Source organism: Acromyrmex echinatior, chromosome 11, assembly GCF_024713525.1.
Source record: "Acromyrmex echinatior isolate Ae372 chromosome 11, ASM2471352v2, whole genome shotgun sequence".
In the NCBI taxonomy this organism is placed as follows: domain Eukaryota; kingdom Metazoa; phylum Arthropoda; class Insecta; order Hymenoptera; family Formicidae; genus Acromyrmex; species Acromyrmex echinatior.
The window spans coordinates 12,583,250-12,598,606 of NC_141862.1; the positions used below are offsets into that span (position 1 = coordinate 12,583,250).

Sequence of the window (15,357 nt, forward strand, 5' to 3'; positions counted from 1 at the left end):
TCCAAATAATTCTCCGCTTTATCAATTTCAATAAATATACATATATGTATATATGTGTGTATTAAAATAAAAGGATATAATATTAAATTAATATAAAATATAATAAAAATTGCATATATTGTTAAAACATCTGATTTTTAAAATAATTATTATAATATATTGGATATATATAATTTATATATTATATTGACACATAGTGAAGATTGACACGTTTTAATAATTAAATTAAAAGCTCATATATTTTAAAATGAACTTATAAAACTAATGCATAAAAATATACAGACAAGTAAAGAGAATTTCTCTTTATTTATACATATTTTATATTTACAATTTAAATTTGGTCTGGAATAGCGGTCGAGATTATTTAAGTTACACAATGATTTATTTATAGTATACTTTGAGAATCGTATCGGAAAAACATATGTAAATCGCATTTAAACTTTGCAGTATCCTATTTTCGTCATATTTTCCTGACAGTTTATCGCGCACAAAAGGATTAAAAACAAGTATTCGGGCGTGATTTGTTATTCTGTTTCACCGTCGCCTTCTCTGGTACATTTTGGCGTTACGTCATGAAAATGCAAATATTGTTGCGCTATGGAAACCTAAACGCTATTCTCTTTGAACGAACGAGCCATCCGCTACGGATTAGTCGGTTGGAAGGAGGAAGATAAATGTAAGATTCGCATGTGATGCTTTGGAAGCGTTCATTACGTGACAGCGTTCGGGTGGTTATATCGGGTGGTTTGTAAATAACAATAACTAATAATGTAAAATTTGATTTTTTTATATTATTATTATTATTTCGTGTCATTGTTACATTATACTGATGATAATGGTGCATCGTTAGATTATTTATACGATAATTGAAAAAGTCTTTTAGGATATAAGATTTTAAAGGTACTGGAAAGTCAATATCCGAGCAAATGGAATATATTAAGGAAAATGCATTATTCTAAGCATATAATTTACTGCCACCTTTATCAGATTTGTTTGTTATTCGATTTCTCAATTATTTGATGTCTTCGCTTCTCGATCGATATCTAACGTGAAAGAACGAACAGCGTTCCATGAATGAGAGTTTCTTCTTATCGTCGACCATATATATTGGCTTCTGGTTCGCGTTACGTGCGATCTGAGACCTCATATAGAAGGCGTGTCGCGTAATTAAGCCGCTAGAGATTTGCATACGATCTGCCTTGTAAACGCGCGTGAAGAAGAACCATCCCCTCGCCCAAATGTGGGTGGAAGGATTGCTTGAGGCTTGCCCTCCGGTCTAGTAAGAGCGTTCTGACGCAAATAGATACTGCTTTTTGCATGCGTCTTATCCAAACGCGATCTAAGACGTCCGTGTCTGAATTGCAAATACCCGCAGAAATTGAAGAAATCTTTTCCTCCTTTCCTTTTATCACCAGCGCAAAAAAACAAGAAGACGAAGAAAAAGTAGCAAAAGATGATAATTTTTACTCTTTTCATATTTTTTATTATATTAGCGAATTAATAACATTTTATAAAAAAAGAGTTAGGTTGAGAAGAGAAACAAATGTCTTATCATTTAAAATAAAACGAAAAAGAAAACAAAAAATATAAAGTTCAAATATAAGTCGGAGAAAAGAGGGTAAAATAGATAATAAAATATTTCAGTTAAAGTATTCAATGTTTTTTGATGGCCTTTTCTCTCTCTTTTTCTCTTTCTCTCTCTCCCTCTCTCTCTGTTTACCTTTATTCTTCTATATTTAACGAGTATAATCGAGAATGTTTGTGAGTCGAGGTGTCTCTGCGCTGCCATAAAAATAAATGCAATTGTAACACGAATCGTCGATACGATTGCATACGCATTGCATTTAATATTTCGCGGAAAACTCGATAGCTCGGTGCACCCGCGATTGCAATCTCGCGGTTCGATTAAAATGGACGCGTAACCTTTTTATCAAAATCGCGAATCTCCTCTCTCTTTTCCTCTCACTTTGCAATCCCGCGTGGTATTACGTTTGCTTTATGACGGTCGAAAATATCAACGCGTTTATAAATACAAGGCTGTTTGCCGAAGCGAAAATTGACTAACGCAACAACGTAAACCTGCGCGTGTTTTGAACAATTGCAATATCTAACATGTATAATAAAGCTGGGCGCGATATACCGTGCGTTGCTTCGCGAGAAATGTTTATATCCTCTTTCATGTAAAAAGTCGAGCAATTAAAATTACTATAATTTTATTTTGTTGTTTTAATATTTTTTGAAATGAAAAGATTGATTATTATTTTCAATTGTGAATTCCAATTTCGTTTTGAAATTATTTTCAAAAATTATTTTTGAACATTTGTAATAGATTGCGTATTTCATATAGTTTTGAACAGCGAATGATTTACTGTGATTATACTTTCAATGCACATTATATTTTATATCTTAATTAATATCTACATTTTATAATTTTTTTCAACAAGTTTGCAACGGAATGACAATACAAGCGCCACAAAAGAAATGTAAATATCACAAAGAATAAACGATTTCATGAAAAATAATAGAAACGTCTGTCTTATACTGCTTAAAATATAATTTATGAAAAGGAATGACATTATTTTGAAAAAAAATTTTAAAGAAAATAAAATTTTAGAATAGCAAAAGTAGCGATAACTATATCTAGTATCGTGCTATTATCTGATTATCCAATAATAACGATGATGTTGTATACATATATCTAATTCAATATCATTAAATGGAAAGTCATATCGAGAAAAATTGATCGTCGATGTATACTGCGATGTTGCATCACCATGAGTTTTCCGCGTTTCGTCTTCATCGACTAAAGTGCATCGTACTTTATTTTATCTAACGCCATACACGGCCGACTTATGGACATGTAATGCAAGACAACCCACCGACCTCTCACTAAAAATGCGCTGTAAAGCCGCGCAAAAACTCACTCCATAACTGCATCGATACACCAAGTGCATCGAAAGTGCACTCATGTGATATAAGTGCCTACGCGGTTTTTTTATTTATTTTTATTTTTTTTTAAATAACGTATAAATGCAAGAAATAGAAATAGAAAGTATTAGAATAATCAAATTGTTCACATGAATGACGTTGTAAAAGAATTGAATTTTACACCAATAAGAAAACTTTTTTTCGGTTATTTAATTTGGAAACAAATCGTTTATCTCTTGCGATTCATCATACTAGCTCTATATAGATCTTTTTCTTACAAAAACACATTAATTGATTGTATTTACTTTTTTGCTTTTAATATCTTTAATAATCTTTAAACATATTATAGAAATGTTTAAAAAATAGACTTTCGTCATAATGTTATATTATTTCGTAGATTCATCTTTCAATGCAATGCAATGAAAAAAAATAATATTTTAAGTAAAATTACATTTACGAAGTATTTCAAATTTCCTCGAGTTTACATGATATTGAAATGTTTTTTGTCAACAAATTTTTCAGTAAAAACATTTACAACTTTAAAAAACATTTTCTCTTAAAAGAATACTTATTACTATAAATAATAATCATGAAAGAATATTATAACATTTAATTTATTAAGAAATTATAATTATAAGCTATAATATAAAATAATTAATAAAAATTTTAATTGTAATTAATATTTTTATTGCAAAAATTATTTGTAATTAGTATTTTAAAATTATAATTTAAAATTATTTTAGAATTATTATAATTTTTATAAATAGTAAATAGTTATTATATAATAAGTAGATATTATAAATAATTATATATTATGTTAATTATTATAAATAATTTTTATAATTATTATTTTTATAAATTATTTTTAATAATTCTAATATTATTAGTATTATAGTATTAATATATTAGCATTTTTATGCTAATGACATTTTTTTGTTAAAGGCGGTAGCACTTTTATCTATTATGTCATCATGTCTGAACGAGCGAAACATCAGTTCTGTGATTAGTGAATCTTAATCGTTACTAATTTAAAAAATATTATAGCCTTAACATTTTTCTTTTATGATTTTTTTAAAAAAATTATCTCAGGGACACGTTCTTAAAAGATAATGCGATAGTTGCAGGATATCCTATGTATACATTCTGCATATATTATTTACTATAAAATAATATTTTCAATGATTATTGATTTGTATTTTTGTTTCAGATTACGGTAAGTGTGTGAAGCTGCGACGCAATTAAGCAAAACCATTCGCGAGAACGAACGACTCCAAGGTAAAATTAGCTCGAAATTTAGCTTGTGCATGAGCAAGAAGACGCGTAAGTGCCAAGAGTATGTTTAATATCTGAGTAATGGACGCTTTTACGAGTTCTTAATGCGTCAAAGTGCGTGCACGATACGGAACGGGACGTCCGGAATTTTATTTATCTCTCAGATCTGCCGCGCACATTTAATTATTTTTCTTGTAATAATTTTTATCTTACATTTTTGCTTCGTTTTCATTATAAAAGCTATGTAATTTAGCATTTAAAATTATTTCATTGGATAAAACGGGAAATTTTAATTTATAATTTTTTGTTTTTCGTCGTAAGTATTTAATAGCTATTTCAAATCGTATTTTTTATTCGTAATATTTCTTATATTTATTAATGATTTTATACATACATACACACACACACACACACACACACACACACACACACACACACATATGTATATAATTATTTTAGAAAAAATATATAATTATTTTATCTAAAGTTTAAGTAACTCTCCTTTTATCTAAATTATGTAAAAGGAGAATTACTTAAAAATTACTTCTGCAACAAATTAAAATCCAAATTAAAATTGAGTAAAAAAATTACTTATAATAATTAATTTAAAAAATAATTGCTATATGAACGCATGCAGTGTACATGCGTTCATGCAAAATAATCATACAATTCATGAAAAATAATTCATGAAAAATAATCATACAATTACGAAAATATAATTTTTGTAAGCATTTAATTTTGACCCCATTATTTAATTAGATATAAAACAATCATGTATTATCTAAAATAAAAATTTTAAAGTATTATTTGAATTTTATACAAATCTATTTTTGCTAAAATCTTTCGAGAATATATATAATTATTTTAGAATTATATATTTTATAAAAAAATGTATAATTATTTTAGATAATACATGATTGTTTTATGCATGCAGTTTGCTGAAAAACAATCATACAATTTTGAAAATATAATTTTTGTAAGCATTGAATTTTGAACCCATTATTTAATTAGATATAAAACAATTATATATTATCTAAAATAATTATACATTTTTAAATAAAATATATAATTCTAAAATAATTCTAAAATAATTATATATATTCTTTAAAGATCTTAGTAAAAATAAATTTGTTTAAAATTTTAAAATATTTAAATTTTATACAAATTTATTTTTCCTAAAATTTTCTTTAGAGAATACATATATAATTATTTTAGAAAAAATATAGTACTTTATTTTTAATAACTCTCCTTTTATCTAAAATCTAAATTATGTAAAAAGAGAGTTACTTAAAAATTATTTAAAAATTTTATACAAATTTATTTTCGCTAAGATCTTCTTTAAAAAATATATACAATAATTATTTTAGAGAATATATAATTACCTTAGAGAATGTATAATTATTTTATAGAATTACTTTATATAATTATTTTATAGAATTATTTAAATCATTTTATTTAACAATGATTTAAAAATAATCATTTTTTAATTATTGTCAAATAAAATGATTTAAAAACTAGCGAAAAAAGGTTAATATTACACAAATAAAAAATAATATTTACCGCCAGGTTGCTCCATCAGTGCCCGATGTCTCTCCCAGACCTCCACCTCCTCTCAGAATATGCACAGGACACTCGCGTAAAACACTCGCGAATACACTGTAATCGCGCGCGGACTATAACTTGAGTCCAATAACTAGAACGGCACTCGCGAAACGCGCGACGCGACGAACCGGCTGCGGTTCGTTCATTTTCAAGTAAATCGGCGACGTTAGCTTCCCCGTTGGACTTTTACACGAAGAGAATGATTTTACTCAATATCTAAAAATTTATCTAGATATATATTCAGACATATCCGAAAATTTTTAGATATTTGAGAAAAATCATTCTTTTCGTGTAAAATATCCTCTGGGTACTGAGCCCCCTCACCACGTCAAAGTGTACCCGTGAGAGGGAAGATAATCTGAAAAATGTAAAAAATAGCTATATTACTATGCTATTATTGCAATCGGTTAACTTTTAGAAACGAATATCACGTCTGCAATCCTCATCATTATCATTGCGAAAAAGTTAAAGCAGATAAAAGGGCTGAATCTTTTATTTATTCATAGATAATGTCTGTAAGATATGATTAGAAGCTATAAAATAGGCTAGAGATTAATAAAAGAAAGAAATGTTTCTTTTATTAATTGTTCCAAAGTTAATTTTTTAACGGATCGTAACGAAAGATGCACAAAAACAAAAATTAATTAAATTATTAAACTGAATTAATTGTATTGAAAGCAGGAATTGCGACTTTTTTGCATGAGAGTATTCATATCAACGTTGCTTTTCTATGACTCGTGTGATACCGTTCGTACAAACAAGTAGCCGTGTCGCATACTGCTCCTTTTCACATTTCTTTTTGAAACATATAATAATCGCAAAAAGTGCTAAGTATAATACGAAATGTTGTATTTTATGAATATTCACATAATACGATTACTAGTATGAATAATTATTCATAAAGTATAATACAACGTTTCGTATTGTATTAGACATTCTTCGCGAAAAAGATTTCAAAAAGTAATGTGAAAAAAAGCCGCGACACGGCTACGTTGTTTGTACGAGCTTCGGTAAGGGAATAATAACTGCGCGATAACTAGGCGTAAACATGACGCGCCGTTCCGTGCCACCTCGTACCATCCCCAACCGAAGGTCACGCGCCAACCGTCTAACTGTCGAAATACTAACATTAACGCCTATTACAAAATCAGTAAAATAATCTATTCACTACGTTTTAATATTCTTCGATGAATATTACACGATGCTTTATTGTACGATTTACGTTTTATTTCGTTACGCACACAACTCATCTATATTTTACGCCGGTATTCATAGTCAGGGCTTATATTCAAGACCGTCTTAAGTATAATTTTAAGAAGTCACGAATCAGAGATTAATCTGTATTAACATCGTAAGACATTACTTAAGACAGTCTTGAAATAAGAACGGACTATGAATACCGCCCTTAAATATCTAATTAATATATCTGTAAATGTGTAATATATGATATTTCTATTTATATCCATTATTATATTTAGTCCAAATTGTTTCATAATTTAAAAAATGTTTGCGTTTATCTTTACTTAAAGAATGTACATTATTAATCTTATTATTAATCTTTATTTGAACGTAAATCGTCAAAGAGAGTAATAAAGATTGAGATATAACTCTGGTACACACCTTAGTTTTGAGCAATATTACTATTTGAGCATCCTTATGTAATTAATTAACAGTTCGCGTTCGTGAATCTCCAATTTTCGTAGATTAATGCGCGAGCGCCTCACGCCACACGTCCGTCTTGCTGCGAAGTCGTCGAGCGAAAAGAATGACGATCGACCACCGCGCCGCGCCCCCCCTATGCCTTCGCCTCGCGACCCCCCTTCGCCTTCGCCTCGCGACCCACCGCTTTTCGTCGCGCGCGACCCCCCTCCCCCCCCCCCGGCCTTTCGCCGGGGGCGTTTATAGCCTATTTAGGCGTTTGAAAAATATTGAACGGTTAGTACAATTATTCAAGTATTTTATATGATTTTGACAAACGGATATCGCCGTACATTTCGCGTTTTGCTTTGTGGCATCTCGGGCACAATCCTATATTATTTGCATGGTCCTCTTAAACGAATTAGTAATTATTCGCGTGAGATATTTTTAATATTTTCAATAATTCTCAATTTTCATAATTCTTTTTAATGATCCATTCTTCAATAAAGATTGATAAAATATTATATATATATATATATATATGTTCTTTATATAAAGATAAATGCAAATTTTCCTAATATCGTGAAACAATTTGTGCCGAATACAGATTTAGCTAAGAGTACTAAACATCTTGTTAATCATTATTTAATTTTTCAGTTAATAAATTAATTTAAGACACTACTGTAACGCCGATCATGGCTCGATAAAATAACATACGAATTATTTAAAATAAAAAATAGAAAATAAGGTTCAGAAACTTATTTAAAATATAAAATCGTAGGAATATGTGCAAAAAGCAGGTACAAAAAGCTTGTTTAAAATAAAAGATATAAAATAGTTTCCGGAAACTTATATAAAATATTAAATAAGAAATAAGTCAGAAGTGTATAGTTATTTAAAATAATGAATTAATATTAAATAACGCTTTTAATTTTTTTATTTAAATTACATACATTAATTTTCGTCGCTTTTGCAAGTAAATGAAAATTATTAAACGGTTCTTACGTACATTTTTGGCATCTTTAGAAAGTATTTGTGAGTATTTAAAGGATAAATATGTTTCATATATAATATATATAATAATATATGTTTTTAAACATGTACATTATTCCAATTATAAAATGTTTTGATTGTCAATTTTAAGATATTGAAACATATTCATCACATATAAGTTTCCGGAAACTATTTTATATCTTTTATTTTAAACAAGCTTTTTGTACCTGCTTTTTGCACATATTCCTACGATTTTATATTTTAAATAAGTTTCTGAACCTTATTTTCTATTTTTTATTTTAAATAATTCGTATGTTATTTTAACGAGTCATGATCGGCGTTACAGTAGTGTCTTAAATTAATTTATTAACTGAAAAATTAAATAATGATTAACAAGATGTTTAGTACTCTTAGCTAAATCTGTATTCGGCACAAATTGTTTCACGATATTAAGAAAATTTGCATTTATCTTTATATAAAGAACATATATATATATAATATTTTATCAATCTTTATTGAAGAATGGATCATTAAAAAGAATTATGAAAATTGAGAATTATTGAAAATATTAAAAATATCTCACGCGAATAATTACTAATTCGTTTAAGAGAACCATGCAAGTAATATAGGATTGTGCCCGAGATGCCACAAAGCAAAACGCGAAATGTACGGCGATATCCGTTTGTCAAAATCATATAAAATACTTGAATAATTGTACTAACCGTTCAATATTTTTCAAACGCCTAAATAGGCTATAAATGCACCCGGCGAAAAGCTCGGGGGGGGGAAGGGGGTCGCGCGCGACGAAAAGCGGTGGGTCGCGAGGCGAAGGCGAAGGGGGGTCGCGAGGCGAAGGCATAGGGGGGGCGCGGCGCGGTGGTCGATCGTCATTCTTTTCGCTCGACGACTTCGCAGCAAGACGGACGTGTGGCGTGAGGCGCTCGCGCATTAATCTACGAAAATTGGAGATTCACGAACGCGAACTGTTAATTAATTACATAAGGATGCTCAAATAGTAATATTGCTCAAAACTAAGGTGTGTACCAGAGTTATATCTCAATCTTTATTACTCTCTTTGACGATTTACGTTCAAATAAAGATTAATAATAAGATTAATAATGTACATTCTTTAAGTAAAGATAAACGCAAACATTTTTTAAATTATGAAACAATTTGGACTAAATATAATAATGGATATAAATAGAAATATCATATATTACACATTTACAGATATATTAATTAGATATTTAAGGGCGGTATTCATAGTCCGTTCTTATTTCAAGACTGTCTTAAGTAATGTCTTACGATGTTAATACAGATTAATCTCTGATTCGTGACTTCTTAAAATTATACTTAAGACGGTCTTGAATATAAGCCCTGACTATGAATACCGGCGTAAAATATAGATGAGTTGTGTGCGTAACGAAATAAAACGTAAATCGTACAATAAAGCATCGTGTAATATTCATCGAAGAATATTAAAACGTAGTGAATAGATTATTTTACTGATTTTGTAATAGGCGTTAATGTTAGTATTTCGACAGTTAGACGGTTGGCGCGTGACCTTCGGTTGGGGATGGTACGAGGTGGCACGGAACGGCGCGTCATGTTTACGCCTAGTTATCGCGCAGTTATTATTCCCTTACCGAAGCTCGTACAAACAACGTAGCCGTGTCGCGGCTTTTTTTCACATTACTTTTTGAAATCTTTTTCGCGAAGAATGTCTAATACAATACGAAACGTTGTATTATACTTTATGAATAATTATTCATACTAGTAATCGTATTATGTGAATATTCATAAAATACAACATTTCGTATTATACTTAGCACTTTTTGCGATTATTATATGTTTCAAAAAGAAATGTGAAAAGGAGCAGTATGCGACACGGCTACTTGTTTGTACGAACGGTATCACACGAGTCATAGAAAAGCAACGTTGATATGAATACTCTCATGCAAAAAAGTCGCAATTCCTGCTTTCAATACAATTAATTCAGTTTAATAATTTAATTAATTTTTGTTTTTGTGCATCTTTCGTTACGATCCGTTAAAAAATTAACTTTGGAACAATTAATAAAAGAAACATTTCTTTCTTTTATTAATCTCTAGCCTATTTTATAGCTTCTAATCATATCTTACAGACATTATCTATGAATAAATAAAAGATTCAGCCCTTTTATCTGCTTTAACTTTTTCGCAATGATAATGATGAGGATTGCAGACGTGATATTCGTTTCTAAAAGTTAACCGATTGCAATAATAGCATAGTAATATAGCTATTTATTACATTTTTCAGATTATCTTCCCTCTCACGGGTACACCTTGATGTGGTGAGGGGGCTCAGTACCCAGAGGATATTTTACACGAAAAGAATGATTTTTCTCAAATATCTAAAAATTTTCGGATATGTCTGAATATATATCTAGATAAATTTTTAGATATTGAGTAAAATCATTCTCTTCGTGTAAAAGTCCAACGGGGAAGCTAACGTCGCCGATTTACTTGAAAATGAACGAACCGCAGCCGGTTCGTCGCGTCGCGCGTTTCGCGAGTGCCGTTCTAGTTATTGGACTCAAGTTATAGTCCGCGCGCGATTACAGTGTATTCGCGAGTGTTTTACGCGAGTGTCCTGTGCATATTCTGAGAGGAGGTGGAGGTCTGGGAGAGACATCGGGCACTGATGGAGCAACCTGGCGGTAAATATTATTTTTTATTTGTGTAATATTAACCTTTTTTCGCTAGTTTTTAAATCATTTTATTTGACAATAATTAAAAAATGATTATTTTTAAATCATTGTTAAATAAAATGATTTAAATAATTCTATAAAATAATTATATAAAGTAATTCTATAAAATAATTATACATTCTCTAAGGTAATTATATATTCTCTAAAATAATTATTGTATATATTTTTTAAAGAAGATCTTAGCGAAAATAAATTTGTATAAAATTTTTAAATAATTTTTAAGTAACTCTCTTTTTACATAATTTAGATTTTAGATAAAAGGAGAGTTATTAAAAATAAAGTACTATATTTTTTCTAAAATAATTATATATTCTCTAAAGAATATTTTAGCAAAAATAAATTTGTATAAAATTTAAATATTTTAAAATTTTAAACAAATTTATTATTACTAAGATCTTTAAAGAATATATATAATTATTTTAGAATTATTTTAGAATTATATATTTTATTTAAAAATGTATAATTATTTTAGATAATATATAATTGTTTTATATCTAATTAAATAATGGGTTCAAAATTCAATGCTTACAAAAATTATATTTTCAAAATTGTATGATTGTTTTTCAGCAAACTGCATGCGTTCATATAGCAATTATTTTTTAAAGTAATGTAAATAACTAATAAATTATTAGTTATTTTTTTACTCAGTTTTAATTTGGATTTTAATTTATTTGTTACAGATGTAATTTTTAAGTAATTCTCCTTTTACATAATTTAGATAAAAGGTGAGTTATTTAAAATTTAGAGAGAGAGAGAGAGAGAGAGATAAAATAATTATATATAATATATTCTCTAAAGATCTTAGCAAAAATAAATATGTATAAAATTTAAATAATACTTTAAAATTTTATACAAATTTATTTTTACTAAGAAAATAATTGCTATATGAACGCATGCAGTTTGCTGAAAAATAATCTTACAATTATGAAAATATAATTTTTGTAAGCATTGAATTTTGAATCCATTATTTAATTATAGATATAAGATAATTATGTATTATCTAAAATAATTATACATTTTTTTATAAAATATATAATTCTAAAATAATTATATATATTCTCGAAAGATTTTAGCAAAAATAGATTTGTATAAAATTCAAATAATACTTTAAAATTTTTATTTTAGATAATACATGATTGTTTTATATCTAATTAAATAATGGGGTCAAAATTAAATGCTTACAAAAATTATATTTTCGTAATTGTATGATTATTTTTCATGAATTATTTTTCATGAATTGTATGATTATTTTGCATGAACGCATGCACACTGCATATAGCAATTATTTTTTAAATTAATTATTATAAGTTATTTTTTTATTCAGTTTTAATTTGGATTTTAATTTGTTGCAGAAGTAATTTTTAAGTAATTCTCCTTTTACATAATTTAGATAAAAGGAGAGTTACTTAAACTTTAGATAAAATAATTATATATTTTTTCTAAAATAATTATATACACTCATATATATATATATAATATATATATGTATATATATATACGTATTTCTTCTTTCACATTCTATATTTAAAACATTTTTTTCATCATATAATTACAAGACGAATTTTAAATGATAAAATTTTATTTTTTTTCTCCCCTTTTTCTCTCTTTTCTCTTTTAAATTATATCAGAAATGGTAATGATAAATATATAATGTTTTATTTTATTTTGTATTGTATTATTTCTTATTATAATAATTAAAGATAAAGATGTAATCAGCATTCTTAAATATGATATGAAACAAAAAAACGTATGCACTTTGAACGTGACTTTGGTCCGACTTACAAAATACCGAGAATAGGTCGTGAGTTAATTTAAAGTCTGTGCTTATTACATACTTCGTTGTAATTAACTTGTCTAATTATACGACGAAATCCTTCAGTTTCTACGATGGCGTGAAGTTTAACGCATGAAGCCATTAAGAAACTGCTTCGCGAATCTTATTTTGCACTTCATCAAAGCAGTAGATATTTTTGCAATATATGTACTACTGAAGGCCTTCGATTATTTTAACAAATATTCTTTATATCTTAATATTTGGCATTTTAAATATTTATTATTTTTACTTTTATTTTATCCACATTATTTGTCAATAGTTTTTTACTTTATACTGGGTATCTCAAAATAATCGCCAAATATTTCATGAGCAGGTAGAGCGACTAAACTGAGTTGAAAAGTTCTCTACCATTTTGCAATTTTCGCAAAGTCAACAAGATATTAATTAGTAAAAATTATCGAAAATTGATCTTCAATAATTTTTTATTCAAATACTATTAACTTTACAGAAAAATGAACAACTGCAAAATGAAGAACTACAAAAGACAAAAATTTATTTTCTTCTCGTTTAAAAATTTTTTCAGACTTTTCTATCATCTTTTTAACACTGCATTTTCTTATTTTTACCAACATGAGGAAATACGATATTAAAAAATTCTGAAAAAATTTTGAAAAAATTCTTAGAGTTTTATGAGAAAAAAATAAACAATTTTTGCCTCTTGCAATTTTTCTGTAAAGTTAATAGTATTTGAGTAAAAAATTATTGAAGACCAATTTTCGGCAATTTTTAGTAATTAATATCTATTGTGAAAATTGCAAAATGATAAAGGATTTTTCGACTTAGTTTAGTCCACTTTACCTGCCCATAAAATATTTGGCGATTATTTTGGGACACCCTGTATATTTCTACATATTTTACATACTTTTTTCTTTTTTTTTTTTTGCTTTATTTTAAAAGTACATTGTAATAATTAACTTTACATATATTTTAACATACATATATTTGATTTATTATTCAAATATTTATATAACACAGACAGATTAATATTAATTTAATTTAAAAAATTAAAACCAACATTTTCACGAATTTAAAAGTATTAATTTTACCGCAATTTAGAATTAAATAACGTAGTTTGCTAAGTTTCTTCATAATTAATAAATAAATCGGAGACGATCGGGTTTTGTCGGATAACGACTTTCCGGTAAATTAGAATCGATAAACTATCGATATAGCACTTCCGGAATCCGCTAACGATCTTTTTGCTGGCACGAAGTGTCCATCGCAAAAACGCGATCGCCACCGCGTCGTATTGAAAGTTTAATTATGCGAGCGTGATGAAAAATTGTCAGGTGTATCTGTGACGAGACATTTTAACCGCGTGAAACTACCTAATGCTTCAGCACATAATACAACGTGCAATACAATAAGATATTGATTCTAATTACCAGACCCCTTTAACTGCACTTGCGTAATACTTCTATATACATTTTCCTAGTCTAAAAATGTTTTCTCTTCTTCTTCGTTGCTGATCGTGCGAATATATCTAACAAATATTAATTTAAACTTTAATCAATGTTTGAATTATTAAATCTTAAGAGGAATTGCTTTTTGTAATTAAATGAGTAATTAAATAGTATAAGACACAGGAATATTTGTCTAAGTTAATATTTTAAGAAAGATTTACAAAATACGGACGTGAACTAATTCGTGAAGATATCAATGTTTTAACTATTTTAATTTTTTTTTATTATTAGTCGAAGAATTCTTGTTTCTTGTGAAAAGCATGATTTACCGCATTTAATTTTCCTTGCAAAATTCGAAAGCGACTCGAAATGCACTCGCCGCCCTTCCTTGAACTTAAATCAACATCATCAGACACGGTTAGATCGATGTAATTGCAGGTGCTGCGATTTAATGGTCCACTCTTCGACCTACCTCTCCCCCGCCCCCCTCCTTCTGATCTTCTCCTCTTCCTCCGTCTTTCGGACTCCCTTCTTCGTTTCCGTTTTAACTTGATAAAACCTGCTTTGCAGCTCACAACGCCAGCCGGCGCTTCCTCACGAAAATTGAGAGTGCAATTTGTAAGCTACCTCACTTCCCTTCCTCTCCCCTGATATTAACTCCGATCGATGTAGCGAGCCACCCTCTCGCTGTTTTCCTTCAGCGTGTTGCAATGTTTCGCGTTCGGATAATGATGGTATGCCGTCTTCGTGCAGAGATTTCGTGCGGAAAGGGGCGGAAATTCACGGATCTGTGAAATTTTTAACCAAGCGTTTGAATTACATCGCTGTACAGGTTATTTCAAAAGCTAAGATCAGTCAGGAATTTCTTGAATTTTTAATAAGTAAAGTACTATTACATGTAATATATTTAATATCAACCACATCATTACCATATATAA

General features: G+C 28.5%; 2 protein-coding genes and 1 long non-coding RNA gene across 3 annotated transcripts in view; 2 read left to right on the plus strand and 1 right to left on the minus strand.

Moving 5' to 3' along the window:
* Nucleotides 1-4,751, plus strand: part of LOC147908166 (uncharacterized) — a 66,980-nt gene extending 62,229 nt beyond the window's left edge. Inside the window, exon 3 of the long non-coding RNA XR_015546816.1 lies at nucleotides 4,136-4,751. This is a non-coding gene — a long non-coding RNA (uncharacterized LOC147908166). The remainder of the gene's footprint in view (nucleotides 1-4,135) is intronic.
* Nucleotides 4,752-10,899: 6,148 nt separating this feature from the next.
* The window catches only part of LOC105144240 (uncharacterized), a 144,939-nt gene continuing 140,481 nt past the window's right edge, over nucleotides 10,900-15,357 (plus strand). The window contains exon 1 of the mRNA XM_087411574.1: nucleotides 10,900-11,131. The gene's annotated coding sequence lies outside the window, so the exon portion shown is untranslated. The remainder of the gene's footprint in view (nucleotides 11,132-15,357) is intronic.
* The window catches only part of LOC147908167 (uncharacterized), a 42,802-nt gene continuing 40,338 nt past the window's right edge, over nucleotides 12,894-15,357 (minus strand). Inside the window, exon 2 of the mRNA XM_087411575.1 lies at nucleotides 12,894-15,207. The gene's annotated coding sequence lies outside the window, so the exon portion shown is untranslated. The remainder of the gene's footprint in view (nucleotides 15,208-15,357) is intronic.